Source organism: Perognathus longimembris, chromosome 5, assembly GCF_023159225.1.
Source record: "Perognathus longimembris pacificus isolate PPM17 chromosome 5, ASM2315922v1, whole genome shotgun sequence".
Classification (NCBI taxonomy): Eukaryota; Metazoa; Chordata; class Mammalia; order Rodentia; family Heteromyidae; genus Perognathus; species Perognathus longimembris.
The window spans coordinates 1,161,688-1,186,503 of record NC_063165.1 but is presented as its reverse complement, the minus strand read 5'-3'; the positions used below and the strand labels follow the sequence as shown (position 1 = coordinate 1,186,503).

General features: G+C 50.8%; 1 protein-coding gene across 1 annotated transcript in view; it reads left to right on the top strand.

Moving 5' to 3' along the window:
- Positions 1-13: 13 nt before the first annotated feature.
- Positions 14-24,816, top strand: part of Adarb1 (adenosine deaminase RNA specific B1) — a 108,143-nt gene continuing 83,340 nt past the window's right edge. The window contains exon 1 of the mRNA XM_048346091.1: positions 14-53. The gene's annotated coding sequence lies outside the window, so the exon portion shown is untranslated. The remainder of the gene's footprint in view (positions 54-24,816) is intronic.

Sequence of the window (24,816 nt, the reverse complement as noted above, 5' to 3'; positions counted from 1 at the left end):
CAGCGCAGCGCCCGGGGTGGACGCGGGCTGCCGCGGGCGTGCCGCGCGCGGAGGTGAGGCGGCGGGGGCGCGGGCGGCGGCGGCGTTTATGTAAGCGCGGGGCAGGTGGCCGAGGCCGCCGAGCTCCGCCCGGGCGCGGACCCCGACCCCGGCTGCCCGGGCTGCGCGGCGGGGCGGCCGCGGGGCGGCGGGGCCCGGGCGGCGGCGGGGACGCCGGCTGCGTCCCGCGTGGAGGACGGGCGGTCGGCGCCGCGGCGCCCCGGCGGGCCGCGTCCCCGGTGCGCCGTGCGGCTCCGCGGGTGGACGGGCGGCGCGAGGGCTGCGCCGCGTGGCGGGGAGCGCGGCCCCGGCCCGGAGGCCACGCCGCGGGGAGGGCGCGGGTGCCCTGCCGCGGAGACGCTGCGCCCGGGACGAGGCCGTGCGGCTGGGAGGCGACTGCGCCCCGGGAGGGAGGGGGAGCTGCGCCCCCGGGGTGAGGCTGCGCCCCGCATGGGGGGACCTGCGCCCCCGGGGTGAGGCTGCGCCCCGCAGAGGGGACCTGCGCCCCCGGGGTGAGGCTGCGCCCCGCAGTGGGGACCTGCGCCCCCGGGGTGAGGCTGCGCCCCGCAGTGGGGACCTGCGCCCCCGGGGTGAGGCTGAGCCCCCGAGATGAGGCTGCGCCCCGCAGAGGGGACCTGCGCCCCCGGGGTGAGGCTGCGCCCCGCAGTGGGGACCTGCGCCCGCAGGGTGAGGCTGAGCCCCCAAGATGAGGCTGCGCCCCGCAGAGGGGACCTGCGCCCAGGACGGAGGGGAAGCTGCAACCGGGGAAGGGGACCCGCGCCCCTGGAGAGGCTGCGCCCCGGGCCGAGCTCCGTGCGCCCCGACAGAGGCTGCTCCCTCCCTCGTAGGGACCCGCGTCGGGGAGGGCGCGCCCTCGAGGGCCCACGTCCCGGGAGGGCGCCGCGTTCCGGGCGCGCTGTGCGCGGCGCGGCCCGCGGCGGGAAGGTGTTGCGGGTGCTGGGCGGCGGTGCCGGGCCCGGGTGCGTTTTGACGCCTCGCATGGGCGGCGGGAGAACTGCTGCGTGCGAGCCAGCGAGCCAGCAAGGTGTCAGGTGGGGCCCCGCAGGTGTCCCCGCCGCCCCTGCGGGGAGACCCGCACCCGCGGCTCGGCCCCCGTCAGCGCGCGGCCGGCAGGATTTGGGGGGTTACTTCTTTCTTAACCCATCGTGGCGTTCCATCCTGGAAGAGTAAGGAAGACGGATCTGATGGCAAACTTGCTTCTTTCCTGGTAGTGCCGTAATTAAGATGATTGCACCGTCGTTTTTGCTGAGAACAGAAATTATATACGCGCTGTGTGTGTGTATTTCTCTTATTTCCTCTTAAATTTGTCCCATTGTATTACTTGAAAGGAAAATGAATTTTCCAAAGCCCTGTTTCTTAAGCGCAGTTCCCAGGCTGTGTAAAGCCTGGTTATCTGGTTATCTGAGATTTTCCTGGGGGCGGGGGGGGATAGTAATTGTTTTGCTGAGCGTTCCTGGGGGAAAGGGAAAAGGAAGAGAAGGCAGAAGTTTGGCTGGTGCAGCTCCTCCTTGGACACGAGAATGACTGCCCTTTGGTGCGGGTCCCTCCGTGGGCAGATCCCCAGGGGAGGACACCCACTCAAGGGCTTGGGAACTCTCGGGCGAGTCGCATTGAACGGGGTGATCCCCCTACGGTGGGTGGCACAGGAGGAACTCACGGGCTCTGAAAGGAATCACTGTCCATGCCCCTTAGAGGTCAGGGGCTCCAGAGACTAGGTCCCTTCAGCTACGTCCGGGTCACATTTGGAGCTCTAGCTGAAAGGGAAAAAGGAGGGTTTTTGCAAGGGCAGTGGTAAAAGGAGAGATGGCTCTGGGGAAAGGGATGACACGTGTCTCCTGCCATGTGCTGATGCAGTCAGGGCTGGGAGGCCCAGGCAGGAGGATTAGCTACCAAGAAATAACATCATCCACAAAGCACATCTTGGCTCACAGGCAAATTCACCCTGCGAGTTCACGTGTCATAAAGCATTTGGACTTCTTTTAGGTTTTTGGAACAAGAAAATCCTTTAAACCTATTTGGTCCAGTGAATGACCAGAACCTACTTACTTTATCCAATAAATACCTGTCTTCCCCTGGTCATGTGCTAGGTCTTCCTGGCACTCAGATGGACAGAGTTCAAAAGTGCTATTGATGGTTTGCTTTATTTACTTATTTATTTCAGTGCTGGAGATGAAACTGTCTCTTCCATACAATTAAGAATTTTAGGGGCTGGGAATGTGGCCTAGTGGTAGAGTGCTCGCCTCGCATGCATGAAGCCCTGGGTTCGATTCCTCAGTACCACATATACAGAAAACGGCCAGAAGTGGCACTGTGGCTCAAGTGTCAGAGTGCTAGCCTTGAGCAAAAAGAAGCCAAGAACAGTGCCCAGGCTCTGAGTCCAAGCCCAGGACTGGCAAAAAAAAAAAAAAAAAAAGAATTTTAAATAAAAACTAGGATAGTTGTAAAAATATACTTTCTGCTTGTAGATTTAAAAGGCATGCATATAGTGCATTCGAAAGATACCAGGTATGGGCTAGGAATATGGCCTAGTGGTAGAGTGCTCGCCTCATATACATGAAGCCCTGGGTTCGATTCTTCAGCACCACATATATAGAAAACGGCCAGAAGTGGCGCTGTGGCTCAAGTGCCTTGAGCAAAAAGAGGCCAGGGACAGTGCTCAGGCCCTGAGTCCAAGCCCCAGGACTGGCAAAAAAAAAGATTCCAGGTAAGTTCAACCTTCTTCCAGTCTTTCCTTTCACCCAGGTCCTCCAACGGCAGCCACTGGTAGTGGATTATGCATGGTCCCAACCCTGTTCACAACAGAGGCTCAATGGCAGATGAGTTTCAATATATTTTTCAGTACACTTTGTAATGTTCCCCTTGTCAGTGCTACAGCAAGAACTCTTCCTTGTACACGAGCACAAGGAAGACCTAACCATAATACTTAATTATCAAAATTCCTTATCTGTAAGTTTTATTGAAGACCTGGGTTTTGTTCCCTTTAATGCTGTGATTAACTCTGTAACCAGATGGGACCAAAGAACATTGGCAGAAGGTAAAAGATGCATTCATGCATTCTGCTCATAAATGGACACATTGAACTGAAGCCCCTTTGTACATCCACTTAAAGATAATAAAAGTAAATTTAATTTAAAAAGCAAATGGAAGGTAGCTACAAAGCACCTCTTGGAGATTAATCATAGTGAAGTTATACATTTACCAGTCTATTAAAAACTCTGAGAAAGGTTAGCAAGCTTCGTATACAACCAAAAAGCTTAGAAAGATCCAGCTTTCTTAGAAAGCTTGATGATTTTCAGTGTTACTTTTCTAAAATGTGAATTTCCAAGCCCATAGTTCAAGAGTGCTTAAAACTTTATTATATTCCCAATATGTGAAGTAGGAAACGCAAATAGCAAGAATTTCCTTATAAACTGTACACTAAATCCATTAAAATTTCTTCCTGTCCCCTTGACTTGCTTGTCCTGAGTTACCACTGTTTGACATTGTGACATTAGCCGGCAGAGAAGTCTTCATATTACTTTCCATCTGCAGAGTTTTCCCTATAACCTGACAACTGAGGATAATGATGAATTATTATGATAGCTTGATTAGCACTGCTTCCTGCTCTTCCTCACCTTTGCGCTTGTAACAGTGCTCTAGGAGCATGCCAGTGAGGACTGGTTTCTCTTGTGGTGGATTTAAAGTTAAGATAGGGCAGAAAAGGGTGAAGGTGCCCAGGAGGCACCTCGTTGTTTGTTCTGGAGTACGGTGGAGGGGAAGCTGTTTGGTGTAGTGATCTTCAAATCTGGCTTCCTTTCATTCACATTTTGAATTCTCAGGTATTTACCTCGTGTGACCTGCGCTCTGGATGCTGTCCTAGGTCCTGGAGGCCTGTTGGACCTGAGGAGGAAGCCTCTGCCTGAGTTGGTTCCTGTTACCAGGGGACAGACAGCCTTCAGGCCTTGATGTGAGCTGGTACTACCGGGGAGGGCCAGGGAGTGTCAGGAAATGAGCTGGAGAGGTGGAGCCTTCTGAATCTTGCTGGAGCACAGAGGCTGTGGTAAGGGATTTAGATTTTAATCCCAGAGTGATGGGAGGTCTTAGAAGGCTGGCCTGCCTGCTCTGTTCTCTCCCTCTCTTTTAGAGAGTTTTGAACAAGGGAAGGTCATGACTGGTTTATCTTTCAAAAGCGCTTTCACTCTGGCTATTGGGTTATTAGGACCAGGTCAGTTTTTCCTAATGCGTCATGTATGTTAATTTATGTAATTGTCATGACAATCTGAAAGGTGGGCGTGGTACTGTTGTTCCTTGTTATAGTGGGGCCACTGTGTGTGTATATATATATGTATATATATATGTATACATATACATATATGTGTATATATATATATATATATATATATAGTGGTGAAATAATTTTCCAAGGGCTTTCCTTCCTCCCTCCCTCAAGGCTCCCCTCCCCCACCCCCAAGGTTCTGGGGCTTGAACTCAGGGTCTCTTGTATTCTGGCTTGCTTGTGGCTAGCAGCATTGCTCCACCACTTGAGCCAGGCCTTCAGATCCCCTTTCTTCTTCTTTTTAAAAATATTATCATCAATGTTGCAAATTAGAGAATGACATAGGCCTTCCGATCACTTAGCATTCACTTACACTCATTGAAAGAGATTAGGTTTTGAACATAGACTTTTTACAGTTACATTGCTTTCCTGCTTTCATTAACAGAAAAAAATGTGTGAAAGAAAGCAAAGTAATTGTTTTGTTTAAAGCTGATTCTTTTGACCTTGAACTTAGGACTGTATCCTGTGGGTGTTGGTGGGTGGGAAGTCTGGGAAGGACATGTGTTTGGGGTGGGGATTGAGATTTGGGATTTAGACGGTGAAGCCTGAGGCTGCCTGGGAGGTGACCTGACCTCACTCAGTAGTTACACCACTGGCTGACTGGCCTGGGGTGTGTGGCTGGAGTCTTGGATCCACCTCTTACTCACTGGATGTGTGATCTTGCTTCTTTCTGTTTTGAGTTTTCACCAGTAAGTCCTGGAGAATAATAGCAAATTGTGTCTCACAGGGTTGTTGAGTCGATAAACTGAGCTAAGGTACAGTGCCTAAAATAGTTCCTGACTAACAGTGTTGAAAAAGATTTGCTTTGCTTATTATTTTTATCATTAGTCATCTGGGAGATTTGGATGGAGATGGAAATTCAAGGTTAGGTTCAGGAAGAAGTTCTCCAGTGTAATTTTTGGAGTATCTTGCATATAGCTGGTATTTCAGACCACAGGCTGGCAGTGGGTATCAATACAGATAATGGGACTGGCAGGGGCGTTAGCAAGGAATTCACAGGGCGGGGTTATCAAGCAACATCATAGAAAAGGGACTTACTGAAGACAGGGAAGCACTAGGCTCCAAGGGCGGAATCCTGGACTCAGAAGGATCAGTTCCTTCTCATTCTCAGGTGCTGGAGAGTTTCCCTCTGGATTTGATGAGAGACCAGCCACCAGTGACCTTGATTGGTTTCTGGAGTGGTTGGGAGAGGAGAACAAGTTGGAGGCTGTAAGTTGGCTTAGGAGGATTTTGTTAAGACAGACAGGGTAGGAACTGGCAGGGCCTGGACTTGAGTGGTGTTAGTCATAGTGGTGGTAGCGTGTTCACCAATAGGTGGGGATGATTGTCAGAGAAGGGGTCTCCCCAGGGGCTGGAGGAGCATTCTGTCCTTAGCAGGACATTCAATCCCTGGGGCAGGCAACCCCCATGCCTAGGAACCTTGGTTCACTCCAAAATATTTCGAAGACTTGTTGCTCTTTAAAAGGAGGACAAAAAAGCAAAATAGGGATTTGTCCTCAGTCCAGAAAAGTTGGGAGCATGCCCTGTACTTCCTACCAGACAAACACTCCCAGGACCTCTTTACAGAAATACCTGAGTGAGAATGGATATTTCCTTCATTTAAGAATTTTTCCTTGTCGCCAAAAGGTTCCCTATGTGTGTAAGGAGAGCTGGTACCTTTATTCACCAAGCTGAGTCCTGCCCAGAGCATCTGGCCTCTGGAATATCCAGAGGCAAGTCCAGCTTTGTGTTCAGGATGCAGTCCGTCTCCTGCCTGAGGGAAGGTAGATGGAGTCTGGCCTGCAGACGTTTGTGTTGATGCTTCGTGGACAATGCAGGTGGTCCACAGAGCTGCCTGTTAGGCTAGCTACTGCTTTATAACAAAGGGGTTTTGATTTGTGTTGTTTGTAGCTGTTGGACTTTCTAGGGTCTGGAGCTTTGAAATCTCTATGTTCTCAGTGGCACAGGTGATGGGGTGACTTAGAGTGACTTTGCTAGTACCATGCAAAGCTCAGTGCCCTTGTCCGGAAGCAGACCTTCCTGTCCCTCTCAGGCACAGGCTTTGCTGACAGCCTGCTAGGAGTAAGAACAGAGACAGGGAGAGGAGAGAGTCGGTACCTTTTTGGACTGATGTTCCAGCGGTAAAACTAAGTAAATCAGGTAGCCAAGTATTATATCTCAAAATAAGCCTGAGATGTGGCTGACAGATGTGTAGCTGAAGTAGATGGCCTCAGAGGGTGGTTCCTGTGTGAGGTGTGCTGTTCATTGTGGTGTTTGCTGTGGGAATGCCAGCTCGTCCCTCACAGAGGGAGCCATACCATGGTTGTCAGAAGTTGAAAGTTAAGGTCGGAAGGACATACAGAGCCAGGTGGTGCTGGCTGTTTTGGTGCTTTAAGCAGGGGTGGAAGGTGGGAATAAGGCCAGAGGCCTAGGGGTTGGCGAGGCTTCACGTAATGCAGGGGCAATGTGGTAGAGCAGGGAAGAGGCAGCAGTTGAGAACTCTTGGTGGTAAGTGAAGGATTGGGTCCAGAAGGGGAAGAAAAGGAGGGACTGGGCAGAAAATACCAACTCAGACTCAGCGTCTCCTATGAAACACTGTGAACTGATTCTTTCTGCACATCAGGTGTCAGAATTTCTCCTCGCGGGCAAGCAGTCCACTCTGCAGCCGGCTCCAGTGGTGTACTCTGCTGCCATCCGGTTCTGACACTGTGTACCTGGAGTGCAAGCCTGGCCTCATGGATTGAGGTCAACAAGATGGTCCCCACTTCAAGCCCAGCTGCAAACTGGGGTTCTACTTAATTCGCTAGAGTAGCTCACAGAGATCAGAAAATTGCTTGCCTCTGTTTTCTGATTTATAGTGAAGGATATCTTAAAGGATAAAAACAAATAATCTGTGAAGAAATTCACAGACCGAGGAGCTTCTGTCCCCACAGAGCTGAGGTCTGTCCTGTGTCCACCTTGGGCGAGCTCTCGTGTACCTCTTCAAGCCTGCACTCACTCAGCTGTTCCGAAGCTCCCAGCCCTGCCCTCTGGGGTTCTCTGGAGACTTTGCGGCATGAGTGTGTTTGTGAGTAGCCTGGGTGGGGAAACCCAGCAAGGCTGTCTATTTAGTCTTCTTCCCTTTTTTGTGTAACATTCCTTCCTCCCTCTGATACCCACTGTCACACAGAGGGGGGAAAACTGTAATGTCTGTGGCAAGCTTTGGGAAAGAGAAACTCTAGTTTCTATGTCCTGCATTGGGAAAGTAGTTGAAAGCCAGGAGCCATGGACAAAAATCAGTGTAAAGGTGTATGTGTCTTGTGAACGTGTACATTTAAATATTTATGTATCAGAATATGACAAGGGTCAAGAAGGTCTTGGAAGTCTTTAAGTGATGATAATGCTAAATCCTTGAAGCAACTTTTTTGATGGACATCATTTTGTACACAGAGTATTTATATATGCTTACACACAGTGTAAAAAATGCACAGTGTTTTGTGTGTAAAATATAAGCTGGTCTGAAGCTCAAGCTTTAGTTAGGTAGACCTGGTACTTCTTGGGAGTCTGCATTCTTGGGTCAGTTGCTCTCAGAGCAGTGATCTTCTAGGTTTTCTTGCCCCTGTTTTTCAGATCAATGAGACATGCCAAGAGGCTCAGTGATTTCCTGGGAAATCTGAGTATTATTTAGCAAACAATAACTAAGGTTTTGCTGTATGTCAGATATGCTTCAGCAAAGTTAATCTCACTTGGTTAAACTCATGATCTTGGGAGGAACTGCCACCACCCTATTCACTGGTGAGAACCCCTCTCCAAGCCCACCTGAGCAGCCTGCCAGATCTCTAGGCCTTCTCCATCTTCTTTCCCTTTCGGTTCCTTCAGTGTTCTTGGCTCATTAGGTGTCTTGCTATCCTGGTGGCCATTTTTTCCCCATGTTCCTATACCTTTTCTCTCTATCTGGCTGCCCAGCAGGAATAGAAGCCTCTGGAAGGTAGGGTTCTTGCTCTAGCTCTGGCTCCTGCAGGTTCAAAACAAGGCCTGGCAGATGGCAGGTATCCTAAATACTTGCTGAATGTGTGGATAACTTTTCCTTACTTTTTCCGTAGGTGGTAAGTGGTGGAACCTGGGTGGGGGAAGTTGTCTGCATTGTGAGTATGATTTATAATGAAGGATATCTTGTGCTTCACGCTGCCCCCACCTCCTACTGCACTCGGTGAATCAGTCATATATTTATGCCCCATATGTCTGTGTTATCTCCAGACATCCTTGCTTTTCTTTGTAGAATAGAAACATTTACAAAACATTCAAAATGGTTATAAAACCACAAAGTGCAATATAGTAAATTAATCTGTTGAAAACAGGGCGCTCACATCCTGAAAACATTTTCTCTGTCTTGATGATGTGGGTTTAGCCTCTATGGTAGAGTGTAGTTGAAGCGCATTCCTTTAAGCGATAATGGTATCTCAAGGTTGAGGCTCTGGACAGGTTCAGAAAAAAGCAGCTGAATACAATCAAGAATATATGCTACTCAACTGTAGAGGCCTGAGGAATTAAAAACCAGGGAAGGGTGGCTTGTCAGCCGTTCAGGAGCAGATAAGCAGAACAGGGCTTCAGAGTTTTGGGAATCATTTTTTTTTAATTATGTATTTATTTAGACAGTACTGGGATTTGAACTCAGGGCCTCATGCTTACTAGGCAGGTGTTCTCTACCATACCCCCATCTTATCATGGATTTAATTGCAGCCTCGCTCTGAATCTATCACAGGACCCCTGATCTGGAAATACGGGTTATCAGCTTGTGGTTTATTAAGATTCGTTTCATGCTAGGGTCTGGTGTAATTAGGAGGGAAATAGTATGTTCTGAGAGCTGTTCCTGAGGTTGTCCAGCTAAGAGTGCTCATGCAACCCAGGGCAGGCTTCATCAACAGCAGGTCCACATGAGGTTGGTGCCTGTCACAGAGGCATCTTGTCACCTCCCTGTCCTGCTGCTAACCATTGAAAGAGGTAGGGTGCAGGAAGAGGGGCCGTGGGAGTTGAGCAGGGTTGGGGCCAAATCTAGGGAGATGTAAGAGACTCTGGTTTTACAGGGAAATGCATGACCCCAGGGTACCAGGGTTAGTCCCTTTCTGCCCTTTCTGTAGAACTAGATTGTATCTATTGTCTTGAGCTTAGAAGTACTGTGTCTCTGGAGTTCATCATATTGATGAACGGGTTAAGGTTTAGTTAAGGCCCTCTTGATATTATTGAGTTAGAAATGGGGCTGTTAGTCCTTTTTTTAGCCAGGATGAGGATGAGTCTGAAAGGCACACTGGCTTTCTGTGTAGAGTACAAACACCTGCTTCTTGACTTTTTTGTTAGTAGCAGTATGGCCCAGGTGCTCTCACCCATCAGTGGTGTCCTGCTTGGGACAAGTTGTTATGGAAGGCTGTCGAGGAGTTCCTCACTGTCTTTGTGAGGCTCTGGGCACACACACTGCACTTGGTGGCCTGAGGGACTGTGCTTGCTGGGCAGCCACAGCACTTTCCTCTGGGCCTCTTGTTTCAGCACCGTCCCTTTTTATGGGCAGATTCTACCGGACACTTGCTTCTTCAGATTTCTGCCTTTTGAGGTATGGTTTGGGGGGTAGTACCTCAGACTGTAAGAGTCTGTTGCCTATATGTCCCCTAGCGGCGTGAGAGCAGGAGATGGGATTCTGATGTGAGAATGATCATCACTGGGGTGTCCCTTAGTAGAAAGCAGATATCCACCTCAGAATAACCCAGCAGAACTACTGTTCTGCAGCTGAATTTATCATCTTTGCATTTGCTTCTGTTGTAATGCGGTGTTCTCTTATGCATACTCCAGGAGATTCTTTTTTTTCTTTCTTTTTTGGCCAGTCCTAGGCCGTGAACTCAGGGCCTGAGCACTGTCCCTGGCTTCTTTTTTGCTCAAGGCTAGCACTCTGCCACTTGAGCCACTTCTGGCCATTTTCTGTATATGTGGTGCTGGGGAATTGAACCCAGGGCCTCATGTATACGAGGCAAGCACTCTTGCCACTAGGCCATATTCCCAGCCCCTTTTTTTTTTCTTTCATAATTCATTGAAACTTTATTTTCATTTAAAAAAATCTATCTAAACTTCTGCAGAGTCTCGTGTCATTTTTTTTGTTTTTGTTCTTTAAACTCTGGTTCTAAGAAAGTAGTGGCATAAGTAGTAAACAGCAGATAATTAAAAGTTGGTTTGGGGATTGAGGTTGAAGCATCCTAGTTCAACAAGAGTTGGAATTCAGAGGAATGAATCATAGGGTTTTAGGACTGCAACAATTTGGGATCACAGAGTTCAACCAAGATTTTACCGTCACTGAAACCCTATGAAAACAATTTGTTGCATAACCTTTCAGTTGGCTTTTGGAAGTCCTCCCAGGAAACCTTTGTCGGGGAGTCGGCTCACCAGCTGTCCTTGGCACTGCTGCCACAGCGCTACCAGGAACAGAGATGCCGACTTCTACTCCAGAGGTGTTTTCTCCTCTATTTCTCGGTGCCATGTAGTAGATGATTTTTCTCCCACATGCAGATGAATGAGTGGCATATGTGATCATTTCACAGCGAAGCTTTCTGTTCTTTATTTTCATCCCCTAATGGAACTGTATAAGGGCCTTGATGATGCTTCCAGAGAGAAAGTGGTACTGTGTGGGCCAGGCATGCGGTTCCCGCCCCGCCCACCTGCTGTGCCCCATGTGTGGCTGTGTGGACTCAGTGTCAGGTGGGGGGGGGGGCATGAAGACGATGGCTCGTGGTGGATTGGTTGTCCCTGAAAGGCCTGGCTAGGTCCTAGAGAGGCTGTTTCTTTTCCTCAGCAGTGAGTTTAAGCCACACTGGGAACTTGCACTGGAACTCAGCAGACACTGCTGTACATAGAGCAGAGCAGTGCTGTGTAGACATAGGCTGCCAGATGCCTCTTCCCATCCCATCTGAGAATCGATCCGGATGTTTTCCTGTTCTTATTGGCCCTTGAAGGAGGCAAAGAAAATTGCAAGTAGGATCAAACTATCGTCTTCTTAGAGTACTCTGGGAAGGCATGGCAGAACATAAAGGCAGGGCGGGGCTTCAGGAGAAGCAGACAGTTTGCAGGCCTCTGAGATGTCTGAATTGTCTGTCACTTGTTTTAGAGCTTTTTTTTTTTTTTTTTTTGGCCAGTCCTGGGGCTTGAACTCAGGGCCTGAGCACTGTCCCTGGCTTCTTTTTGCTCAAGGCTAGCACTCTGCCACTTGAGTTAGAGCTTTTTTCTTGTTGTTGTTACTACCTAAAACATTCCCCAGGCCCATCTGCAGTTGGTTCCTGTTCCCTCCTGTGCTGTGGGCAGTCTGCATTCTCTGTCTAGGTTGCCCTTTTCAGATCCTACATTTTTGTGGAGTCACATCCTGGCCAGTCTGCACTGGTGCCACAAATATCCTGTTTAGCCCTCACCAAAGATGAACTTTGGATTGTGTCCACTTTTTGACAATTACTCTGGCCATTGCAAAACGTCTTTGTGTTTCTCATAGATAGATTCCTAGGAATTTATATGGGCTTTGAAATAGGGTTTAAGACAAAGACATGCAATATTGATGATGTTGGTGAAGATGGTTTGTGTGGTTTCACATGGCTGGCCTTGAGGCCGTGTGCTCCGTTTACTTCCAGGACAAAATGCCATGGCCATAATGTCCAGCAAAGTGGGCAGTCAGGTCCTGTGGCTGGTGCATGTCCTGAGCACAGACATTCCCTCTCAGTAGCTGTTTTTTTCCCTATTTATCATAAGAAGAATCAATGAAGTATGGTTGGGCATATTAAAAAAAAAAACCCAACACATTTTGCTGGGCGCTGATGGTTCATACCTAGAACCCTAGCTACTAAGGAGGCTGAAATCTGAGGATTGCAGTTAAAAGCCAGCCCGGACAGGAAAGTCCAAGAGACTCTTATCCCCATCAGAAAACCAGAAGTGGAGTTGTGGTTCAAAGTAGTGGAATATTATCCTTGAGGAAAAAGTGTTCAGGGACAGTGCCTAAGACTGGACTTCAAGCCCCTCAACCACCAACAACAAAAAGTCAGCAAGGGCTCCGGAAATACAACACTGGAGCCCCTGCAGGTCTCAAGAAGCCGGGATTGCTCAGAATGGGGCATGTTGGAAGGGCCAAGAGCCAACCTGAGGAGCTCCTGATGGCCAACACAAGAAAGTAAATGAGGGGCTGGGGATATGGCCTAGTGGCAAGAGAGCTTGCCTTGTATACATGAGGCCCTGGGTTTGATTCCCCAGCACCACATATACAGAAAACGGCCAGAAGTGGCGCTGTGGCGCTGTGGCTCAAGTGGCAGAGTGCTAGCCTTGAGCAAAAGGAAGCTAGGGACAGTGCTCAGGCCCTGAGTCCAAGGCCCAGGACTGGCCAAAAAAAAAAGAATAGTGTAAGAAAGTAAATGAATATAGTACACAGGCTAAGATAAGAATCTGTCACTCCCTACTGATACAAGCAACTAAACACATAAGTGCAGGAGAAGGGACAGCTCTTCCTGAGGGAAGAGTGCCAGTCAGTCACTTGGAATAAAGTCACTAGGGTCCAAGGGACAGGTGCTAAGATTAGTGGGCAAAAGTGGAGAAGAAACAGGATATTTACCTCGTCTCAAAGTATCTCTTCCCCAAGTTGTTTATTTATTAAGAAGGGAAAATAGTAACTTTAGAGTAGAGAAAGGCAGCAGATAGCACCTTGCTCTGTGTGTGTGTGTGTGTGTGTGTGTGTGTGTGTGTGTGTGTATGAGACTTCACCTGCTGTGAAACATGTCTATGCCTACATCACTGGTGTTTCTGCTGCAGACATCCTACTTGCAATCAGTCATCCAGGAGGACACATCAGACCTCTTCTAGAGGCACCTAGCAGACCCAGCCCCTTTCCAGTTGAGCTCTTCTTGGAGAAGACAAAGGAGCCACAGTGAAGGCAAAGTGGAGTACTGGCCAGGAGCCTGGGGACAGAGGGGGATTCATGAAGAACTGCGGAAAGTCAGACTAATCCATGGTGGGGTCAGTAGTAGTGTCCCAGTTCATTTCCTAGTTTCTATGCTCTCCCAACCTCTCCCAGTGCTCATGGATCACAAAGCCCACACTCCTGCTTTCAGAAGTGGTTTGGATTCCTTTTTATGTTTGTTTGTTTGGGTGCCAGTCCTAGGGTTTGAACTCAGGACCTGGCTACTGTCCCTGAGCAATTTTTGCTCAAGGTTAGTGCTCTGCCATTTGAGCCACAGCACCACATCTGGCTTTTTCTAAGTAGTTTGTTGAAGGTAAGTCTCACAGCTTTTCCTGCCATGGCTGGCTTTGAAATGTGACCCTCAGATCTCAGCCTCCTGAGTAGGTGTTCGTTTGATCAAAAAATATTAAGTAGCTGTACAAAGGTGTTACAATCCCTGAAGTCATGCTTCTTGGTCATTGTCACCTCTTCCTTCTTTCTCCACATTCCCCTTCCTATCCCTGCCCTCAAGTAATGTAGTTCATGTAATGACTGGATTTGTTCACCCTTCTTCCTTTCATTCTTATACCCCACTTTGGCCATCCCTTAAAACATGTTTCCACTTCCTGATGTTTGTTTTGCTAAATTGTACATTGGTTATTCAGAGGAGTTATACCTCTGGATTCTCCTAAGGGCCCCCTTCTTTAGTCAGTTTGTTTGTGTGCAAATGCATCAAGCCCTGTATATGTTATCTTACTCACGTTTGCATTTAACCTTCCCATAAGTCTAAAATTTCAAATAAAAATTGAGGAAGAGGACTGGGAATATGGCCTAGTGGTAGAGTGCTTGCCTTGCATACATGAAGCCCTGGGTTCAATTCCTCAGCACCACATATATACAAAGAGCCAGAATTGGCACTGGGGCTCCAGAGGTTGAGTGCTAGCTGTGAGCAAAAAGAAGTCAGGGTCAGTGCTCAGGCCCTGAGTCCAAGCCCCAGGACTGGCAAAAAACAATAAAAAAAAAATGAGGAACAAAACCTATGGCAGAATACAAGTAGATCCTGCAAAGCTGAGGCTCAGGTGGAGGTGGTAGGAGCCGCACTTCTAGGCTCCCTGCAGGGAGCTCTGGTGGGCTCTGTGCTAAGACAGGGTACAAGGCTGCTGTCAGTGAAGCCTCCTTTGCCACAGTCTTGCTGGCAGTTCTGCTTGCCTCTGTTCCAGTGTAGTAACTCTGCAGTTGTCATTTCCTACCTGGGCAGGGTGGGCACAGGTTGTAAAATGGTTCCTCTGAGTGGAGGTGCTTCTCCTGGGAGAAGCAAGCCCACACTGGGTCTAATGCAGAAGTTCCATGGGGTGTCTGGTCCCCAGCAATGAACAAAACGTGTCCTAGGTTAGTTTCCTAGTGTAGTTACTTGGTGTTTAGGCTTGGCTACTTCCCTCCACCCAAAGAGTATTTAAAAAAATTCAAAATATAATCAAATATATTGGTATTTGCCTTTGTGTCTTTGGGGTGTTGAATCCCATTTAAAAAACATTTGCTCTACTTCAGTAGTCATATTCTTTCATTTCTCTTAGTAGTTTTCTATTTTGTTTTTCACATTTAGCTGATTGATCTACGTAATCCTAATTTCTGTGTGGTTTCAGGTTGGCCTAATGTTTTTCCATTTAGCTGTCTGCCCGCCTCAGTCAGTGAGGGGCGTGCCCTGAGCCCTAGGAGCGGGCCCACCTCATCTCACAGCAAGCAGTGGCTAAAGCTCCTCCTCCTCTCCTGTTATGCACATTTCACAGGTCTCCTTTAGTCAAGGTTCATGCATTCCAAGAGAAATCCTGCTCTGAACACATTTCAGAATTACATTTGCTTTTAATCCTGCTTTTTCAAAGTGAGTGCCCCAATCTCAGCCCCCGCGCCACTCACTCCTAGCCCATCTCCCACCTTCAGCCCCTCAGCCTTTCCAGTCTTTTTAGGTGTGTAGTGACTGCAAGATACACACAGTGGTATAAAGCTTTGGCTACTTGCGTTTGGGGGTGGGACACGCCTTAGTTGGTAGCATTTGTCCATTTCTGTCATGTTTTCTTATTTTCCATTTAAGCAGCTAGCGCTGTCAGCTGGTTGAATTTCTGAATGTATGGCCTGGGTGAGGAGCAGTGCCACTTGGGGCCAGTGTGCCACAGGCCTGAGCGTGAAGTCTGTCACGTGACCATCCTCAGGACCAGACCCTTTAGACAGAGGCAGCACTCCGCCTCCCTGGGTGGGCAGCGCTCGCTTGTGTCCTCCTTCTGCTCCCCCTTTGGGCTTGAATACCTCCTGCATTTGTCTTCAAGTCATCCATTATTCATTTATTTATTTGAGAGAGAATCTGGTAGGTAGCTCACGCTGACCTCCAACTTGTGGTCCTCCTAGCCTTAGCCTCCTGAATGCTAAGATCCTAGGTGTGTACCATCTTGCTGGGAAGCATCCTTGTTTTCTGTTTTGAGCACTTATGGCCCTGCATTTCCCACATAAGAACTCCCTTGTAATTAGTGGAAGGTAGAATTTGTAAAGATTTTTATTGGAGTACTGAGCATGCAAGTGACCTATGTTCATACATGGTCCTAGTTTTATTAGAAACACAACATGGGTTTGTGATGGCAGGTAGGGATTTTACAGTCATGCAGCCCTCATCTTTAGTGTGGACTAGACATCTTACCACGCATTGGTGTATGAAATAATGGAAGAAGAATTTTTGAGTGCCTGCTATGACACATTTAGAGGCTGGGGGTATGAGAGTAAGTATAGAGAGCGTACAGGCCTGGCCTTGCCTAGTATATGCTCTTATGTGTCTGTGTCATTCAGCTGCCACACCTTTTGACTGTTCTTGCCAATTTTTCTCTCATTCAGACATCTGCTTCTCTTTGCTTCTGTTATTGTCTTATCCCGATTCCTTCTTGCCTTGATGCTAGTTTAGGTTTAGCTTTAGTACTTAAACAATTGTACTTAAATCATTCCTGCTTTCACTAATTCTTATAATGAAAAGGCAAAGACATCGAGTCTGGTGATTTGTACATTGGGAAAGGCTAATGTTTAAAGGCTGGTTTGGTGAAATGGCACTTTGTAAGATGGATTACGGACTGTCAGGGATGGCCGAGTGAGCATCTGTGGTCCTGGTCTCCACTGGCTGCTCACAGGGAGGGCAGTAGGTGGTGTGAAGTGCTGTCTTCAACTTCCTCTGGTTACCTTCCGGAAGCTTGGTGGCTCTGAGGAGCAGGAGTCTGGTCATTAGCCTACCTACAGTATGGCTAGTGTTGCTGGCTACCCTGGTGTCCTGTGGGGAAGAGGAGATGGAGGCCCAGCAAGCGATGGGCTCCTGCAGTGGGAGGAGCTGGAGGACCCAGATGGAGCTGGACCATTGTGGTCGGCTGGGCCAGGAGCTTGGATTTAGGCCAGTGGACCTTCATACCCATCTGCTCGTCTTTCTGCCATGCTGATTTGGGTTTCTGCTCCTCTAATTCTTGCAAAATTAATTTGTCTTGAATTTAAACACCATTGTTTTATTTTAATGAGAAAATTACTGCTGTTATTTATTTGGAATTTCTTACAAGGCTCTATAGGGATCAGAGTGTGTAACACACAGTGCCAGGGGGTTGTGGGGCCCAAGGGACCTGAGAGAGTCACAGGGCACAGGCTGGCCTGTGCTGAGACCCCACGCAGCCATGCGTGCTCACTCCCCCCGACCCCACGACAGCATCCCGGTGGGTGCTCACCCCCCCCCACCCCATGACAGCACTCCCGGTGGGTGCTCACTCCCCCCCCACCCCATGACAGCACTCCCGGTGGGTGCTCACTCCCCCCGACCCCACAACAGCATCCCGGTGGGTGCTCACTCCCCCCCCCACGACAGCACTCCCGGTGGGTGCTCACCCCCCCCACCCCACGACAGCACTCCCGGTGGGTGCTCACCCCCCCCACCCCATGACAGCACTCCCGGTGGGTGCTCACTCCCCCCCCCCGACCTCACGACAGCACTCCCGGTGGGTGCTCACTCCCCCCCCCCCCGACCCCACGACAGCACTCCCGGTGGGTGCTCACCCCCCCAACCCCACGACAGCACTCCCGGTGGGTGCTCACCCCCCCCACGACAGCACTCCCGGTGGGTGCTCACTCCCCCCCCACGACAGCACTCCCGGTGGGTGCTCACTCCCCCTGACCCCACGACAGCACTCCCGGTGGGTGCTCACCCCCCCTGACCCCACGACAGCACTCCCGGTGGGTGCTCACCCCCCCAACCCCACGACAGCACTCCCGGTGGGTGCTCACCCCCCCTGACCCCACGACAGCACTCCCGGTGGGTGCTCACCCCCCCAACCCCACGACAGCACTCCCGGTGGGTGCTCACCCCCCCCCACGACAGCACTCCTGGTGGGTGCTCACCCCCCCTGACCCCACGACAGCACTCCCGGTGGGTGCTCACCCCCCCTGACCCCACGACAGCACTCCCGGTGGGTGCTCACCCCCCGACCCCACGACAGCACTCCTGGTGGGTGCTCACCCCCCCTGACCCCACGACAGCACTCCCTGTGGGTGCTCACCCCCCCTGACCCCACGACAGCACTCCCGGTGGGTGCTCACCCCCCCTGACCCCACGTCAGCACTCCCGGTGGGTGCTCACCCCCCGACCCCACGACAGCACTCCTGGTGGGTGCTCACCCCCCCCCCGACCCCACGACAGCACTCCGGGCTGCTTTGGGGGGGGCACTCTCTGGCCCTTTTGTCTGTGTGGTGGCCATGACCTCCTTTTTCATTCTCTTCACTCCCAGCAGCTGGCTTGTGTGAGGGATTCATGCACATAAAAGTAAGTTTTCACATAAATATGTGTGTTTTCTACTTTTGCTACAGTTATACCTTCAGTTTAATCTTTGAAGGTGACAGGTAGCATCATGTTATGGGGAAAGCACATCTTCCTATAAATATTGAAGTAGCACACAAACTAGGGACTGTATGATGAGATGGAGAAAAATCAGTAAAGATCACTGATGCTGGTTGTAGCTAACACCCAGCCCTTTACTCAGATACTTATTCAGAAATACTTAGAAAATAGTTTTTATAATAAATAAAGCCTTCCATTCCTATGAGAAAGAATCATTCTTCCTTGCACAATTTCGTATTTTTCACTTTGTATCTTGAAGATAGACCCTAGGTTCCAAAGATGTCCAGAGCAGTGTCACACCTGGCTTTCTGAAGTTGGGGCCTCGGTCCCCTTTGGTCTTCAGCAGACGCTCTGTGGGCTGGCCATGGAAGCTGTCTTGGTGAGTGTCAGATTATGACCTCCATGCTTACACAATAGGACAATGAAAACCAGGAAACCAAGGCTCTAAAATAAGCTCTCAAGTGCGCAGTCTCTGAGGAAGGAAGCAGCCCCACCACTACCCCCCCCCTCCCCGCGTAGGGCCTCACTCTCTTGCTTGTCCAGTCAGGAGCCAGTGCCTGGCTGGTTTACCAGGGTGCTGTGTTGTTTGTCAGGGGCACTGGGCTTCCCTCCACATTTTGGGGAGGCTCCCAAGTCCTAGTGGGAGACTGTTACAGACCCAGCCAGGGCAGTGGCCTCCTCCCACAGCTCCGGGTCTGCTTACTGCTCCCCCTGCAGGCTTCTAGAAGCGTCAGTCTCACATCCCTAGCCAGATAGCAAGTGAAGCTCACGTCCGCCTGTGAGTGCTGTATCTTCTCTTCTGGTCCTACATTTGGCTGCATGCTGATGCAGCCCGTTCTGCCACTTCCTGGGTGTCATTCTGTGCTTCTGGAACTGGGCTTTGCCTGTTGGTAGGGACAGTCCAGTCATTAAAAAGTTCTGGAACTTCGGAAGTCCGGCATCACCTGTGCACAGTGAGTTGCATTTTTGGCATCTGCCCTTTGTCTTGGCCCAGCCTCCCCTTCTTTTGCTCTTGTGCTCCTCTCTAGGGAGGAGGCCTTTCCTTGGGGGAGGGGGCGTTCAGACAGTGCCTGGGCTCCCTGCAGAGGTCAGGGGAGAGGTGCTGGAGACAGGGCACCTTCTGAACTTTCAGTTATATCCCGGAACTTAATTTCTTCTATTCTACTGGTTATTTCTTTGAGCACTTACCTCTTATCTGTTCTTCTAAGCACACCACAGCTGGTCTTTGACCTGTACAAGAGAGGGGGGTGGGTGTTAGCAAATGTCAGATGGGATCATGGGGTCAAGATGCTAGCTAGGTGCTCTATTGCTTGAGCTACCCCTCCTGGTTATTTTTGAAACAGGATCTTGTTTTTAGTCTAGGCCAGCCTACTTGGCATTGCTCCTATTTATGCTTTCTGCTGTAGCTGGGATGGTAGGTGTTTGCCACCACATCTATCTATCCATCCATCCATCCATCCATCCATCCATCCATCCATGTATCTATCTATCTAATATACATGTATATTGTTACATATACACATCCATGTATATGTGTGCATGTATCTTGTCAAGGTCAATGGCTAGTATTCCATTTCTACCTTACTCAGCATCTCAGCAGCACTAAATAGAACTGGCCCTTCTCTGTGAGCCTGGTGGCCTTTGGTTCTGTTTCTGGGAAGGTTAATTCTGTACTTCAGATCACATTTTGGATTGTCAGTCTCCCCTCCCCCCACCAGCCTTCTCGCGCTCTTCCTGGTTCCCCCAGCCTTGTAACTGCCGTCTGAATCCACCTAAGAACTCTGACTAAGTGCAGCAGCCTCCTTGCTGCATGTCCTGATCCCAGATTGCATCTGCCCTCCTCCTAGGGTCACTGTAGTGATCTCTCCAGGCACAGATTGAATCATGGGACCTCAGCTCCTCTTCCATGACTTCCCATCACAGTAGGACATCTCCCGCCCTGGCCTGTTCCTTTCTCCTTTTCCTGTATTTGCTGCTCCCCGTGGGTGGGGCCACTGTCCCAGAGGTTTAGAAGGCCACCACCTGCTGCTGTCAGCCATCAGGTCTGATGTTGCCCGAGAGAGGCCGTCTTTTCTTGTCTCCTTCTTCGCTATGTCATTGGTCTCCTGGGCTTGCAAGATGACCCTCTGGGTGTTGTATGTGTGATGCTGTCCGCAGCCTGAGACCTAAGCTGCTTAGAGGCACAGGCAGACCTGGGCACTACAGTGGTACTAGTTCCAGCATTTTCTGGGCCCAGCATCTCTTGCCCCATTGTGGGTCAGGGGTGGTTTGGTTGTGCATGGCAGCAAATACGGCTTTTATGGCTCTCAGCTCCTGGGCTTCACTTCTGGGAAGTCAGTAGCCTGGGTCTGGAATAGCAGGCTCTAGCATTTCCTGACCTGATCTCCATCTGCTGCTTCAAGTACTTAAGTCTTGGTGGGTGTTTAGGTCTCAATCAGTGCTTAGGTCTTCAGGTCTGGTGCTAGCTGGACTGCTGATGTCGAAGCACAAAGGGAGGGGAGCAGGAAGGGCCAGCATCTCTATCTGGAAAATGGAAGCATTTCAGGGAAACCCAAGCTTCGTCTCATTGGCTGCAAGGTTTTACCAGCCACCTCTGGGTCTTGGGGCAGGTCCGTGTCACCATGTGCAGGCTGTATGAAGGCCCCTTGCTGGATCAGCAAGAGCACTGGCTGCTTGATGACCAAGAGAGGCACAAGAGTGCTGCACCGGGCACCCACTCTCCCCTTGGAGTCCTGGGCCCTCTGGGAGGACCACCCACTGTGGGTGGGAAGGTGGAGATCAGAGGTGGGCTCCAACCTGGGAAAACTCCATTAGAGACTGGGGCTCTTTGTGAGTTTCCTACTCCATAATACCAAAGCAGGCAGTTATCTACCTACTGATGAAGCCCCTTCCCATGACAGGAGAGATCTGCGCATGTAGCACCTTTGCCAAGGCTAGCCCCAGTCCAGGAAGGATGTCTCTTTCAGACACGTCTTGCTGGGAGGAAGGGTGAGTTCGATTGTTCTAGCAGAGTCCAGGGGGTGTATAGGGAAGGTTTTTCAGCTTCGTGGGTGGGCAGAAGCATGGAAGCAGGGCAGTCTCCAGCTGGGCGTTGCCAGTGCCTGCCTTGCTGGCTGTTCTGTAGGGCTGGGTGACACCTGCTCCGTGTCAGCACACCCTCATGCTGTCCTATCTGAAAGCGGTGAAGGCTAGCCTGTCTACCCCTCATCCATTCACCCGGGGCAGTGGTTGTACCAAGTGTGGTGGTACATACCTGTAGTCCCAGTACCAGGGAGGCTGAGGCAGGAGGACTGCGTGAGTCCACTCTGAGAAATGTAGCAAAAACCTGAACAAATGAAAGGTACCTGGAGTTGCTTCTGGAAAGCCACCCTGCCCCAAAGGATTGCTGATGTCCTCACCATTCCTCGTGGCACCTGTGGGCCTTCCTGGAGGGGCTGGCTCTAAAGAGACCCAAAAGGCTCAGAGAAGGGAGGGAAACCGCTGGGGATTTGGGTCCCTCAAATTAGGTTTCTTTCCAGAGGGTTCTCCTGGAGCTAGAGGCGGGGCTGGTTTCTGTGTTCTCAGGAGCACCCTCTTAGGATGAGTGAGGGACTGGTCCTCTCAGCACCTCTCTCCTTGAGAAGGTACCTTCTGGAGTGCTGCCAGCACCTTTCTTTGGTGATGAGAGCACAGGCAAGGCAGAGAAGCCATTTCAGCCGAGGCATTCCAGTGGCAGGGCATTCCACATGCAAGTGAGGGAGGCCCAAGTCACAAGAGGACTGCCCCCTCCCCACTGGAGAACGGGTCAGGCCCCAGGGCCAGGGTGATGTGTCATAAGCATAAGACCCTGGTCAAGGTCAAAAGGTCTCTGCTCTGAGAAGGGGAGCAGGACCAGCTCAAAAGATGAGGGGCTGCTATGGGCAGGGATTGGGCCCCGTGGGGATGGAGATGTCCTCGAGGGGTGGAGTGGCAGGTCTAGGTGCTGGGTGTGGCTGGGCTGTAGCATGGAAGGCAGGGCAGAACAGCTTTGGTGTGCACCAGGGCTGTATAGTCATCCGTTCTAGAGCCCTTCTGGAGCCTGTGAATAAGCCTGCCGGAGCTCCTCTCCCCTGTTTCGCCGGGGCCAAGTCATTGGAACCAGTGCTTGCCTTTCCTGGCTTTTTCCTCCCAGTGAATGTCACCAGTACCCACCCCATTGCTAAAAATCTGGCAGTCATTCGGTTTCTTGGTTTTCTCTCATTGTCACACAGGCCTCACACCTTGTGTAGCCTCTGTCCCCTAGGCCCCCCGCTCCCCAACGTTCCCATTTCTCCAGGTCTTCCTGGAGAAGCCAGCGAAGTCAGGAGCCTCTCCACTGGCCCTGCCCTTCCCCCACACTGTTTTTCTCTGTTTATAGCTAGACATCTTTGTCCTATCCTTGTTGGTGCTCTGTGTACAGCTGGATGTCATTGTTCCGCCTCTGCGCTTGCCGTCCTTAGATACCTACCATGTGTCTAATGAAAATCTCACTCCTTAGCCTCCAGGTCAACGGCATGGCTTCCCTCTGACACCCTACCTATATCCCCAGCAGACCTGTGCCCTCCTCAGACCACTGTCCCTCTCATCTGCTCAGCTCTTCCAATTTCCTGGGGCTTCCCTCGTGCTCTTTGTTCATTCCTGCTTGTGGTGTCCGTGGGCCTCCTGCCGCGTGACCAGGCCCGTCCAGCCCACTGTGCACCAGGTGTTCTTAGTGGAGCAGCTGCAGGGAGTATCTTAGTGCCTGGGCCCTCAAACTGTGTGTTGGGTATGAAGCATTTTTACCTCACTGTGCACCCTGGGTATTACTTTGCCTGCTGGGTCTCCATTTCCCTGTGTGTAAACAAGACACTAACTCCTCATTGCTGTGAAGACTCACGGTTAAGTAGAATGTTCATTGCAGAGTCTGTGTACAGGAAGTGCTAGTGAGCCATCATTTTCATATAGTTTGTCACGCATATCAGCTTCTTTAAGAGTGCTCACCTGCTCTTCAGTCTGCTTCCCAGAGTTTGTGCTTTCTCTCCTGAGCAGTGGCTTCTCAAGCTATAGCCTGGGCTTCTGGCAGAGCCTCCCTGACCCTCACTACCTCTGCCTTTGGAGATAAGCCGAGGCTATGCTTAGTACTTTAGGTTTATAGGCTGGAGTCTATCGTCCCTATGCGATAGAAGTATCTCTTCCCCCAGCAAGACACATGATCTCAGTAGCTGTTTTACTCTTGGCTGGTGGAGGCTTCGAGAGGTGAAATAGGATGTTCTGGATTGAAGTTGTACCCTGAGTTGTGGCCTGACAGGGATATCCACCCATCTTCCCCCTCAGGGGTCCTTGGGGTGATGGGTCAGTGTATTCCTCATGGGTGGTGGCTTTTCCCTGTGGGACAGCTCTATCTGTAGTATTGTGTCTAATCAGCTGCAGTTGGTCTTTCTTTAATGACTAGTATAAACCTGTGAAATCCAGTCTTTTCACTGTCGATTGCCCTGTGAGCCTTTGTATAATACACCACTTACGTTGGATGCAGATCAGCACCATGTCATTTTAAGTTACGTAGAGCAAAGACTATTGATAAGCACTGTGTAATCCACCCTGGGAAGCATCTGTTCACACATGCTGCCCCTCGGACAGCTGGATCTGGCATTCAGGATCACCCCCCACCCCCCCAGCTCACCTGTCCACTTGCCTTACGGCAGGGACAGCCCGCAGCCCTCCCAGGCCTTGGTGCGTCTTGTACCCTGTGTACTAGACCTGCGCGCGGTGGGGGGGGGGGTCTACACCTTGGTAGTGCTCTCAGGGTTTGCCTACCTGAATTTCTTGAGATTCAGTCCCTCCTTGCACGGGACAGAGTCTAAATGTGTGTTTGTGGAGGTAAAATGCATGCAGAAAAGTGTAAAGATGCGCAGGCTCGAAGCGGTGGGCCTCTAATCCTCCTTGTCTACGCGTTTGACCTTTTCTTCCCTTCCTGTTGCCCTCAGCTCGTGTGGACTACCGAGGAGGCTGTGTGGGGTTGTAAGTACCTGCCTCCCGGTAGTCATGGAGGGTTCTTGTTGGGTGGGAGGAGGGTAGAGCAGGCGTGCTGGACCGGCTCACTCAGTTGGATGGTGCAGTTTTTGTCCCCACATTAAATGCAGTGTAGCACCCAGACACACACAGCAGTCGGTCCCCATCACTTTTGGGGGGTTGTTTTTTTTTTTTTTTGGACGGATAGTGGGGCTTGAACTCGAGAAGCGCCTCCTGCTCTGTCTTGGCTTGTCTGTGGAAGGCTGGTGCCCTACCACTTGAGCCACGGCTCCACTTGTGGCTTTTTGCTGCTAAGTTGGGCCTTTCTGCCTGGGCCGGCCTGGATCCACGGTCCTCAGCCCCCCGAGGAGCCTGGGATAAGGGTGGGAGCCGCCAGCCCCCCTGCTTCCTGCCAGCACCCAAGGGGGTGGGGGCGCCCCCTGCGTCGCGCGCGGCCCAGACACCACCCGGTCGTTTCGTGGCTTTATAAGTTTAATGAACCATAGGTAGAAGTAACGATGAACATCCTCCGGCGTAGCGGTCCCCGCGTCCGCGACCCCTCTCCACGCGGCGGGAAGTCGCCTGCCCTGGGCCTCGGGGTGGCGGCGGCGCGGCGGTGGGGCCTGGGCGTGGAGGCCCCACGCTGGC